The sequence below is a fragment of the Stomoxys calcitrans genome, chromosome 2 (genome assembly GCF_963082655.1).
Source record: "Stomoxys calcitrans chromosome 2, idStoCalc2.1, whole genome shotgun sequence".
Taxonomy (NCBI): Eukaryota; Metazoa; Arthropoda; class Insecta; order Diptera; family Muscidae; genus Stomoxys; species Stomoxys calcitrans.
Window position 1 is genome coordinate 102,860,952 of NC_081553.1, and position 13,621 is coordinate 102,874,572.

At 40.6% G+C, this 13,621-nt stretch overlaps 1 long non-coding RNA gene across 1 annotated transcript in view; it reads right to left on the reverse strand.

The window, feature by feature from the left end:
- The window catches only part of LOC106088613 (uncharacterized), a 73,657-nt gene extending 64,141 nt beyond the window's left edge, over positions 1-9,516 (reverse strand). The window contains exon 1 of the long non-coding RNA XR_001221481.2: positions 9,205-9,516. This is a non-coding gene — a long non-coding RNA (uncharacterized LOC106088613). The remainder of the gene's footprint in view (positions 1-9,204) is intronic.
- Between the last annotated feature and the right edge of the window lie 4,105 nt (positions 9,517-13,621).

Consider the following 13,621-nt stretch of genomic DNA (forward strand, 5'->3'; position numbering starts at 1 on the left):
GTACATCCGAATTCTGAAAATTTTTATTCCAGAATTCGGTCAGAAATTGATATGACGAGTCAGAACAACTAAAAAGGCGTTAAGTTCGGCCGGGCCGAACTTTGGATACCCACCACCTCGGGTAAACCACCTTTCATCAAAATTTGGTGAAAATTTCATAACTTCCGATTTGGACCAAATACTAATAAGTACAGTAGCTATATCTAAAAATAATCCGATCTGAACCATATACGACACGGATGTCGAAAAGCCTAACATAAGTCACTGTGTCAAATTTCAGTGAAATCGGATTATATTGGTTTGTCCAAAAAGTAATTGCGGATTTTTCATATAGTCGGCGTTGACAAATTTTTTCACAGCTTGTGACTCTGTAATTGCATTCTTTCTTCTGTCAGTTATCCGCTGTTACTTTTAGCTTGCTTTAGAAAAAAAGTGTAAAAAAAGTATATTTGATTAAAGTTCATTCTAAGTTTTATTAAAAATGCATTTACTTTCTTTTAAAAAATCCGCAATTACTTTTTGGGCAACCCAATAAATGCGCCTTTTATGGGGCCAAGACTTTAAATCGAGATATCGGTCTACATGGCATCTATATCCAAATATGGACCGATTTAGGCCAAGTTTCATAAAAATGTCGAAGAGCCTAACTCAAAGCATTGTCCCAAATTTCGGCGAAATCGGAAAATAAATGCCTCTTTTATGGGCCAAAAACCTTAAATCGAGAGATCGGTCTATATGGCAGCTATATTCAAATCTGGACCGATCTGGGCAAAGTTGAAGAAGGACGTCGAAGAGCCTAACTAAACTCACCGTCTCAAATTTCAGCGACATCGAACAATAAATGCGTCTTTTATGGCCCCAAAACCTAAAACCTAGATATCGGCCTATATGGCGCTATATCCAAATCTGGACCGATCTGTGCGATATTGCAGAAGTATGCCTAGGGGCTTAACTTAACTCACTGTCCCGAATTTCGGCGACATCGGACAATAAATGAGCATTTTATGGGCCAAAAACCTTAAATCAAGAAATCGATCTATATGGCAGCTATATCCAAATCTGAATCGATCTGAGCCAAATTGAAGAAAGATATCGAAGGGGCTAAGACAACTCACTGTCCCAAATTTCAGCAAAATCGGATAATAAATGTGGATTTTATGGGCCTAAGACCCTAAATCGGAGGATCGTTCTATATGGCAGCTATATCCAAATCTGGACCGATCTGGGCCGAATTGACGAAGGATGTCGACGGACCTAACACAATTCACTGTCCCGAATTTCATCAAAATGTGCTAATAAATATGGCTTTTGTGGGCCTAAGACCCTAAATCGGAGGATCGGTCTATATGGCAGCTGTATCCAAATCTGAACCGATCTGGTCCAAATTGACGAAGGATGTCAACGGACCTAACACAATTCACTGTCCCGAATTTCATCAAAATCGGATAATAAATATGGCTTTTGTGGGCCTAAGACCCTAAATCGGAATATCGGTCTATATGGCAGCTACATCCAAATCTGGACCGATCTGAGCCAAATTGACGAAGGATGTCGAAGGGTCTAACGCAACTCACTGTCCCAAATTTCAGCAAAATCGGGTAATAAATGTGGCTTTTATGGGCCTAAGACCCTAAATCGGAGGATTGGTCTATATGGGGGCTATATCAAGATATAGTCCGATATAGCCCATCTTCGAACTTAACCAGCTTATGGACATAAAAAGAATCTGTGCAAAATTTCAGCTCAATATCTCTATTTTTAAATACTGTAGCGTGATTTCAACATACAGACGGACGGACAGACGGACGGACATGTCTAGATCGTCTTAGATTTTTACGCTGATCAAGAATATATATACTTTATAGGGTCGGAAAGGGATATTTCGATGTGTTGAAAACGGAATGACAAAATGAATTTAACCCCCATCCTTCAGTGGTGGGTATAAAAAGCATTCGAATTCTTAAGGAATATATTTTCGGTCAGAAATCAATAAGACAAGTTGGATAACACATCCGTATTCTTTAAGACTCGACATCAGAATTCGGTCAGAAGTCTTAACGACAACTTGAATTTCCCTTCCGTAGTTCCCATAACTTTGGTCTAGAATTAGGAATGGGAAACATTAGGTTTCCCTCCGACATTTCGTTACAAAGTCGTGTCAACCACTCCATATATTTTCCGTTAAGAATTCAGACAGACTTCGGATCCCAATTCGGATACATTTTCAGACTTTCGCACAGACTGCTGACCGAATTCTGAACGTTTGGTTCACTGGGATGTTTAGTCAATGTTTATTGCTTTTAGCCACTTGGCTAAAGTGTGGACAAATACCCCAAGTATGGTTAAACGTTTTCTGATTATTCCATAATTTCCAAGTTGTTATCATTTCTAATAGAAGGAATAAATGTTTCTTATAAATGTTCTTATTCATTATCTATTAACTTATACGAAAGGCTTTCAAGCAACCATTTGCATCTTATCGTAATAATAATCACTGAATCTTGTCATCAAGTCCATTATTTAAAATTTTGAAATTTCTTGTATCATCAATGAAGAAATCATAAATTTATGATTGTGATTAATGGAAGGTTCATGGGCAAATTTGCATTTGCCTTTAATTCTGTGATAAGTTGTCAATATCCACAAAATTTTCAGCATTGAAGAAAATTTTGACAATTTTATCTTTAACATTTTCATATCTATATTCAAATGCTAACAAATGTCTCCATGTGTTGGTTCATAGATACTGGGAAAATGTATAATTGTGGTAATTTATATCATCCTTCATGCTAAAGCATTCAACTATGCATATTCGCCTCATAAAAACTTCCTTGAATTACCTTCGTCGCTCTCTTTGGCTCTGTCTCTGTGACTATTCATAAATGTGCAAAGAAGGAAGAAAGAAAAAAGCAATCAAAGATTCAAATACGAGATACGATGACATTTGCATACTGAATTTATGTGTGTAAATAGAGCTGACGCACAGTTCTTGAACCCAAATAGTAGAGCTAGGAGCACACCAATACACCCGCATGCATTTCTATACATTCCGCACAAACTCTTTCACTGCTCACGGAGGACTTGCAACATTTGTAGTATGTTAACACATTGGGTTACGTTTTTACCACATATTCATTGAGCTGGGTAAAGGGTTATCAAGGAGGATCTGGAGTTGATTTATTATTCCCAACGGAATTTTCATCCGATCGCCTCAAATGTAGCCCAGATATCGAAGCCTATTGAAATTAGAAGCAATTGGTTCAGATTTGGATATAGTTCCTTTATATTGGGTTGCCCAAAAAGTAATTGCGGATTTTTCATATAGTCGCCGTTGACAAATCTTTTCACAGCTTGAGACTCTGTAATTGCATTCTTTCTTCTGTCAGTTATCTGCTGTTACTTTTAGCTTGCTTTAGAGAAAAAGTGTAAAAAAAGTTTATTTGATTTAAGTTCATTCTAAGTTTTATTAAAAATGCATTTACTTTCTTTTAAAAAATCCGCAATTACTTTTTGGGCAATCCAATATATGTATTGCCCGAATTTCACTTCTTGAGCCTTAACAATCGCATTTAATAACCGATCTTCTCAATATTTTTCACAAGGATTCCCTCTATGAATCCTAAAAATGTCCGAGAAGATAAAGTTAACTTTAACTAGCAGAGACACAAACCCATTCAATTAGCAGCACGCTGTTACGAGCTTAGCAGAGCTATGCTAACAATTTAACAGAAAAAATCCAAAAATAAAATCTAGAAAAATAATGAAAAAAATTCAGAAGAAACAACAACAAGAGCACTAAAAGGACCACAAACATTGCGTAAGCAAAATATCCAAAAAGTCGACAATATTTGAGATAATTAGCATTTAAAGTTAAAGTTAGAATTAACAGAATGGCCCACTGTGCAAAAACTAAAATGGTTGCTGGGTACCCTCTTATAGTGAAGGATCCTCTGATTTAGATGTAGTGATTTAGATCCTAGACATCAAGAGCTTCCTTCACTATAAGTTGGTACCTCGCAACCCTCATAGTTTTTGCACAGTGGGCCATTCTGTCAATTCTAACTTTAAATTTAAATGCCAATTATCTCAAATACTGTCGATTTACTGAATATTTTGCTTTTTGGTTTAGATCCTTGGCATTAAGAGCTTCCATCACTATAAGTGGGTACCCAGCACCCCTCTTAGTTTTTCCGCTTTTCGCTTTGGACTTTTTGATGTTGTAGATTTGTCCCTTATGCATTTTTTACTTTGTTTGATAATTTTTTACAAAATTCGCAATGTTTGTGGTCCTTTAAGGTCTCCTGTTGTCGTTTCTTCTGAATTTTTTCATTATTTTTCTTGATTTTATTTTTAGATCTTTTCTGTTAAATTGTTAGCACAGCTTTGCTATGCTCGTAACAGGGTACTGCTAATTGAATGGGTTTGTGTCTCTGCTAGTTAAAGTTAAATTTAACTTCACGGATATCTCTTCTTATATATAAAAATTAATTTACATTTGTTTGTGTGTGTGTTTCTTATAGACTCAGAAACGGCTCAACCAATTTTCTGGAAATAAAGAAATAATGATTCCGTGGTGAAAATAGGGTACTAGATTTTTTGATATCTGAAGGGGGAGCGGACCCTCCCCCTTACTCTAAGTTTCAGAAACGCCAGATCTCGAAAATTGGTGGTGCGATTTAAGCGAAATTTTGTGTGCTCTCTTATAGTAACCTACAATCAAAAATTTGGTATTTCAATTTCGGATGGGGTACCTAGGGGGGACGCCCCACCCCAAAACCTACCAAATATATATATACACCAATCATGACAATATGGGACTTAAATGAAAGGTTATTAGGATTAGAAAACGTATTTGATATTCAATCGTCGGACCAAGTGCTTGGGAGGGGGACCACCCCAATCCCCTAAAACACCGCAAATCGGTTATATTTACCGACCATGGCAATATGGGACTCAAATGAAATGTATTTGCGAGTAAAATACGAATCTGATATCCAAATTTGGGACAAAAAGTTTCTGGGGGTCCACCCCTTCCTAATAACACCCCTCCAAACAGGTCTTATTTACTGACCATGGCAATGTGGGGCTTAAATAAATGGTATATGAGTATAGAATACGAATCTGATATCCAGATGTGGGACCAAGAGTTTGGGGGGCCGCCTATCCCCAAGAATAAACCCCAATTAAGACAAATTTACCAAATTTACGACCATAGCAATATGGGACTCAAATGAAAGGTCTTTGGAAATAAAGCACGAATTTGATATCAATATTGGGAAATAGTGGGGCCACCCCACCCCCATAACACCACCCATATAGGACATATTTGCTGACCATTTCAATATAAGGCTCAAATTAAACGTGTTTTAGAGTAGAACACGAATCTGATATATATTTTCATGGCCAAGTCACAGAACGGCAGCCCTACCCCCAAAACACAACCCAAACCGGCATGTTTGCAGACTATGGAAATATGGGGCTCAAATGAAAGGTATTTGGAAGTAGATCACGAATCTGATATCAACATTCGGGTCCAATTGCCTGAGGGACGTCCCACCCCCATAACAAACCCAAAATAGGATGTATTTGCTCACCATGACAATTTGGGCCAATGGCAACATGGCATTCAAATAAATGATGTTTGAGAGTAGAGCACGATGCTGATATATTTTCAGGGCTAAGCGTTTTGGGGGACCGTCCCACTCCACAAACACTTCTAAATTGGGCATATTTACCGACCACATCAATGTGGGGCTCAAATGAAAGGTATTGGGGAGAAAGGTATTCAAAGGATAATTTTGTTCCGTATAAAGTAAAGGGCCCGGTTCAGCTAGCATCCTATGATATGGACGGATTTTGGTCGAAATTAAACATTTCAAATTCAAGCAAATTTTAATTCTAACGACTTAGCCTACATAGCCTATGTGGTATAGGGTATCTAAAGGTTGGTTGGTTTTATCAACCAATCAATCTTATTTGCGCCCTGCTCCGACGGAGGATAAGGACGAAGAGACCAAGGACATTTTCAACTAGCGCCTAGAATGAGAGTATGACCGCTATCCCGCCCATGACATTAAAATCGGTCTGAGGAATTTTAATGTAAAAATCGAGAAGGGAAATATCTATGGCCCAACAGTCGTAGAATTTAGCCTACATGAAGAACCAGGTGACAATGGCCTTGGCATTCCCTGTCACAATAGTTTGGCAGCGGCATTGGCAAACCATTGTCCGCTCCATAGAAAGAGCCGCAGCATCTGTACTTGCCTACCAAAAGCCTCTCCCCGAAAACCAATGTGGCCAACAGATGTGTCAAAGAGCTACTGAAGCCAAGAATGAGGCACACTGGGCAACATTACACTCAATAGCAATTCGCAAGGCAAAGGAGAGGTTTTAGAGGAAAAGAAGAGAGCAGAAACGTCTCTTCCGCAAGAAGTAGAAGAAAATAAAAAGACGTGAATATGAGCTAATCGAGATGTTCAGGAGCCAGAATTAAGTCCGAAAATTCTACCAAAGAATTTAAAAAACAAACCAATGGCTTTGGTACAGGCACATCCTCGTGCAGAGACAAAGAAGGAAATCTAGGAAAACGGCTGAACTTTTTAAGAGAGGAGGCGACAGGATGATAAGGCGTGTGTATCAGTTCGTCTGTGCGTATGTGGCTAGAAGAAGGCATACCCGATGATTGGAACCTCAGCAAACTATGTCCCGTACACAAGAAAGGGGACAAGAGGGTTTGTGCCAACTATAGAGGAGTAAGTCTCCTTCCCATCACGTACAAGATACTGGAGAGTATCTTACTGTGTGAAAGATTAAAGTCTAAAGTCAACGAAATAATTGGGCCCTATCAGTGTGGCTGATATCAGTGTGTATGGTAGCAACATCATAGACCAGATATTTACACTGCGCCCAATTCTGGAAAATATCCTAGAAGAACAAATCTACACCAAACATAATTTCGCTGACCACAAAACCGCCACCGTAGCGCAGAGGTTAGAATTTCCGCCTATGAGGCTGAACGAATGGGTTCGAATCCTGGCACGACCTTTAGAAAATTCTTCAGCGGTGGTTATCCCCTCCTAAAGCTGGCGACATTTGTGAGGTACTTTGCCATGTAAAAACTTCTCTCCAAAGAAGTGTCGCTCTGCGGCACGCCGTTCGGGCTCGTCTATAAAAAGGAGGTCCCTTATCAGTGAGTGTAAAATTGAATCGGACAGCACTCATTGATTTGTGGGTAGTTTGCCCCAGTTCCTTAATGGAATGGTCATGGGCAAAAATTGGATTTTACAAAATAAGACGCTTGCTGATACACGCTCCTCAGTGTAAATAGGAAAGAACCTCTTCGAACCGTTCAATACTAAATGAGATTTCAGACTGAGAGATAGCCTATCGTGTGATCTCTTTAATATCCTGCTGGAGAGGATTATAAGAGACGTGGGTGTGAATAGGCATGGCACACTACATGCAAGGGAACACATGCTACTCGCCTACGCCGAAGACATCTATATTATGGGTCTGTCACCGGAAGTAGTAACAGCAGTTTTTCAAAGAATCGAAAGTGAATCAGGAAAGTGTGTCTGGCAGTAAATAGAGATAAGATTATATGGATGCTGTCAACTCCCTTAACGGAGCAGATAAAGAAAATGGAGAAGGTTGGGATCGACAACTTTGAGATAGTCATCAACTTTATCTACCTCGGCACCGCCATAACTGAAACAAATGTCACCAGTTTTGAGATAAAACGAAGAATAAAACAGGTGCTACTTTGGACTAAGTTAGAAGTTTAGAAACAAAGCCACCTCTCGACAGACGAAGATCACACTGTACAAGACCCTGATACTTCCCGTGTTGTTAAATATTGTAGTTCCGAGGCATGGGTACTTGTGAAAGCAGACGAGGCAGTGCTTGGAGTGTTTGAGAGAAAGAATCTTCGTAAAATTTATGGATCAGTTTGCATTGATGGAGATAATTGACGTCGTATGGACCACGAACTGTATGAGCTGTAGGACGACTAAAGCATATGATTGGATGAGGAAGCTCCAGCAAAGAAGTCTTTTGAAGGCAAACACGTTGGTACACGCAAACCGGGAAGACCTAAAGCCCGATGGAAAGATCAAGTTCTGGGAGATACCTCGAAACTTGGTGTCACAGATTTTAGAATGAGCGCAGAAGATCGAGACGCTTGGAACGCTATTCTACGTTCGACTAATGGGGTAAATGTTCTGTCATAGTCAAGTAAGTAATAGCTTAGAATCCATACATGGCGTTCTGGTGGCCCTTGAGGGTCCCTTCTCGTTTGGTAAATTTAATTGATACATTGCCGGAATGTCGAATTATCAACGCATAACTAACAGAGGGCTCGATAAGAACATTTGGACCATGGGAACCTCGCAAGTAGGGGTTTTATGCCCTCTATAGTGGCTTCTATTTATCAATGGAGACAATGAGTCTTAAGAGGGTGAAGGTCGTTTCCTATGCGAATGACGTCATCATCGCAGTTGGTGGCCGTCTCCGTTCTACTATCACGTACCTGATTCAGGGGCCTTGAGAAAGCTGTGTGGAAGGGCGAGATGTAACGAACTAAGCATAAATCTCAGAAATAGATAGCTGATACTTTTTATCAGAAGGAGGAAGCTGGGTGTTTTAAAGGGGCCTGCCCTACCTGGAGGCCACCGTAGCGCAGAGGTTAGCATGTCCGCTGAACGCCTGGGTTCGAATCCTGGCGAGACCATCAGAAAAAAAAAAATTACCGGTGGTTTTCCCCTCCTAATGCTGGCGACATTTGTGAGGTATTATGCCATGTAAAACTTCTCTCCAAAGAGGTATCGCACTGCGGCTCGCCGTTCGGACTCGGCTATAAAAAGGAGGCCCCTTATCATTGAGCTTAAACTTGAATCGGACTGCACTCATTGATATGTGAGAAGTGGGCCCTTAGTGGAATGTTCATAGGCAAAATTTGCATTTGTATTTGCTCTACCTGGGGCGGAGATCTATCTGGAGGTTAAAGGGAAGAGACAAAGTTGAAGAAGGAATGTCGGAAACAGGTTCAAAAGGAGATTGAATTCGCTTTACACCTATGGCAACTCGATAGGAAGCAGTTGAGGGTTTGGGCCGGGAGAAAAATTGCAAATTTTGCCATGAACATTCCGCTAAGGAACAAGGAGCGTTACACTGAATATTTGCACTGTTTGTTCTTCCAATACTCACCTATGGATGTTGGGTGTGGCATTGGGTCAATTGTGCCCTCAGCAAATTGATCGAAGGGTATCGCGGCAATGCTGATCTCTGGGGCGAGAAAGAGTGCTCCGCAAGAGGCGCTGTATACATTCTCGATCTTAGTCCTTTGCATTTCTATATGGGGTGTGTGGCATAGAAGAGAGCTCTAAAACTGAGAGATTCAGGTACATGGCGCTGCTCATTCTTCTGTTTTGCTGAAGGATGGAGATGGGGCATGGCGGGATGCGGCGCAACTGATTACATACCAAAATCGTCCTTCCTTGCTGATGGATTAGAAGTCGTTTTCCCGTAAAGGGGTCCGCCAACCAAGAAATTCCCGGGCCCTTTTTTATATAGGGTCCAAACTGCATGGGGGCACCGGAGCTGGAGTCTTCATTGAATTACTTGTAATCAGGGAATCTTATAGGCTTCTGGAGGGTTGCAGCGTATTTCACGCATAGATCTGCTTGGCGATGACACTTGAGACGATGTCAATGTGGGAGCATATGAGGTCAAAACTGGTTAGAAGACTATTAGAGTAACCAGTCTGTTTGTGGTCATTGCAACCTTAGGACTTTGACGTTATGCTGGATGTAAGGAGTGGCAGATTTCAGCTGGATCTGCGATGACGAAGGGGAGTTGGTCGTAGGAGAGATGGTCGAGCGCCTTTAGTGCCATTTTGTGAGAACAACATGAAGAATGAGGGTGAACATCTCTAATTGAACTTGGACTCTCTCCAGGCACTTACTTCTTTGTCATTCTGGAGTTCTGTGTGGTCCCGAATTGGCTGACTGGATCATACTCTCGCCGGTGGTAGTTTCTTCTAATAACCGTGCCAAGTACGTTCCAAATCGGTCAATAATCTAAAATAGCTCTCTTATAAACCGATCTCCCGATTTGACTTCTTGAGCCCATGGGAACCGCAATTTTTATCCGATTTATCTTAAATTCTAACATCCTTCTCAATTTGGCTCACATCGGCCCAGATTTGGAAATAGCTGTCATATAGGCCGATCTTTCGATTTAAGGTCTTGGACCCATAAAAGGCGCATTTATTGTCCGATTTCGCCGAAATTTGAGACAGTGAGTTGTGTTAGGCCTTTCGATATTAAATTTGGCCCAGATCGGTTCAGATTTAGATATAGCTGCCATATAGACCGATCGGACTCGGCTATAAAAGTGAGGCCCCTTATCATTGAACTTAAAATTTTCCAAATTTTGTTGTTGTCTTTCTTCGATTGACTTAAGTGTTCAAAGTTTCACTGATAACCCTTTACCCAGAATCCCATTGCTGGCTAGGAGTATCGCACAAGAAAAAAGGGATATCTTGTTATAATGTCATGAACTCAAGTGTAATACATACTACTGAATTGCTGTTCAGGCTTCTTCGTTTTCTTTTTTTTTGTGTTATTTTGCACGAATTCATTCATTTTGTGGCTTTGCTGCTCGCATTTGGTGTGTCAGTGTTTAGCACATATCCCAAACAGCCAAAACAGGAAGTTTATAATATCGGGTTAAGAATGAAATGCAGCCTTGTTTTTTTTTACGATGTTCAGCCTTGCTTGAAGTCACCAAGGCGTGAGTATGAGTGTGTATTAGTCCTTGCAGTGACTTTTGATTCTCCTTTCTTCCATTTGGCTCCTTTAGTTTTGAATTTTAAAAGATTCTTTGGGTTAAGGGGAAATTGCACACCATTCAGAAGTCATAAACATGGCTGTAAACACGCAATAAGAACAAACATTTGCCTTCGTCGGCAATACAGGGAGGGAGGGAGAGAGAGAGAAGCTGCTGTCACCGCCGCCTGAAAGGATGGATGAATGTTTGGGCATGGGAGTAAGTACCCAATTGGCAGAGTGTCGGCATGTCGGCATCAGCACATCACTTCACATCATAGCACCGAGTGAACAGTCTATCATTTTTGAAATACTTGCCACCCAGCTTCTTTTTCAACTCCTTTTGTGTTTTTTTATATTCCTCCTCCTACCTTGTATGTCTCGCCGCATTGGGTCATAACAATTCTAAATGAGAAGAGGACAAGAACAAGCAAAAGAAACACAGCCCTCAACGAGTACGAAAAGAAAACTTTAAAAAAATTCTTAAGTTCATTACTTCCCATCAATCCCATCGGTAGTTAAGTTAGAAGGCCTAAAGCACTTTTTACGAATCCATAATTTACAAAAAGGTACCAACAGACCGACATACAGCTCAGCACATCACAGCACAGCACCATCGCAACAAAAAGGTCTTAATTGCAAAAAAACAGTAGGAATATTTTCTTTGAAAGTAGCTTAATTCACAACCTGCTCGCAACTGTGCTGTTTGGAGGGAGGGATATGTAAGGAATGTGTGTTAAATTCTTCATTCACATGGGCAGCTTTGCCTTGCAAAGCAGACAGCAATCTACACTTAACAAAAAAGGGAAATGCTAAGCAAAGAAAAAAAGAAAATTTTGACTTATATTGAAAACTAGCTGGAACCGGACCCTCTTCGCTGTACCTTCAAGTGGGTATGAATTTCGTGAAAAAAAGAAAATTTTGACTTATATTGAAAACTAGCTGAACCGGGCCCTCTCCGCTGCGCCTTCAAGTGGGTATAAGTTTCGTGATCTACTCCCAAATACCTTTCATTTTACCACCATATTGCCTTGACCCGTAAATATGTATGTCCGATATATGGGTGTTTTCGGGATGAGTTGGTCTCCAGACACTTGGACCTAAAAAAATATCCTCATCGTGCTCTTCTTTCAAATACCATTTTTTTTTTAACCCCATAGTGACATTGGGTGCGTAAATTTGTACTCTTGTGGAAGGAGCGAAGCCCCAAATACGTTGTCCCACATTTGGATATCAGATTCGTATTCTACTCCCAAATACCCTTACTTGAGCCCCATATTACGATGGTCAATAAATTATTGCTGTGTGTGTCGGGTGTTTTTGGGAAGGGGTAGACCCCCGGAAAATTTGTCCCGAAAATGGTTATCAATGTCGTGCTCTACTCCCAATACTTTTCATTGGAGCCCCACATTGACCTGGTCGGTAAATAAGTCCCATTTTGGGTGGGTTTTGGGGAGTATGGTTGTCCCCCAAACAAACACTTTGCCCTGAAAATAAATCAGCATCGTTCTCTACTCTCAATATCAATCATTTAAAACCCATATTGCCAATGGACTCAAAGTTGGATATGAAATTCGTTTTCTAATCTCAAATACCTTATGCCAGCTTTGGGGAAAGCTCCACTCTCTTTAAGACCCAAATTGCCATGGTAAGCAAATACCTCCTATTTGGGGGTTGTTATGGGGGTGGGACGTCCCCTAGCCAGTTGGTCCCGAATGTTGATATCAAATTCGTGGTCTACTCCCAAATACCTTTCATTTGGGCCCCATATTTGCATAATCGGCAAACATGTCCGGTTCGGAGGGTGTTCTGGGGGATGGGCGGCCATTCAGTGACTTTCTGTGAAAATATATATCAGCTTGGTATTCTACTCTGAAGTACCTCTTAATGGAGCCCCATATTGGAATGGTCAAAAAATACTTCCTATTTGAGCGCAGTTATGGGGTGGTTTGGGCCCATAAAAACTTTTCCCCGAATATTGACTTCAGATTCATGGGGTACTTTCAAAGACCTTTCATTTGAGCCCCATATTGCTATGCTCCTAAATTTGTGCTCTTTGGAGGGTGTTTTTGGGGAGGGGTGGCCCCCCCAAACACTTGGTCCCCTATTAGGATACCATATTCGAATTCTAGACTCAAATACCGATTATTTAAGCCATGGGGCTTAAATAATAGGAATTTGAGTCTAGAATTCGAGTCTAGAATTGCCATAGTCAGTAAATAGGTCCTATTTGGGGGTGTTTTAGGGAGGTGCGGCCCCACCAACACTTGGTTGCACATTTTTAATATCAGATTCGTATTCTACATGTAAATACCTTTCATTTGAGTCCCATATTGCCATGGTCAGTAAATAAGTCCTATTTGGGGGGGTTTGGGGGTTGGGGTGGTCCCCCTAACACTTGGTCCGACAATTGGATATGGGATTCGTATTCTACTTGCAAATACCTTTCATTTGAGTCCCATATTGTCATGATTGGTCTAAATACATATTTGGTAGGTTTTGGGGGAGGGACGGCCCTTAGGTACCCCATCCGAAATTTGGATACCAAATTTTTATTTTTAGGGTACTATACCTAGCACACAAAATTTCGCTCAAATCGCACCACCCATCTCCGAGATTTGGTTTTTTTGGAAATAAGGATAAGGGGAGGGTCCCCCCCCCCTCCCCCCTTCAGATATTAAAAAATTTATAACTCTATTTTCACCACGGGATCATTATGTACCATATTTGGAAATTTCAAGAAAATTGGATCAGCCGTTTTGGAGTCTAAACGGAACAGACAAACCAACAAACAA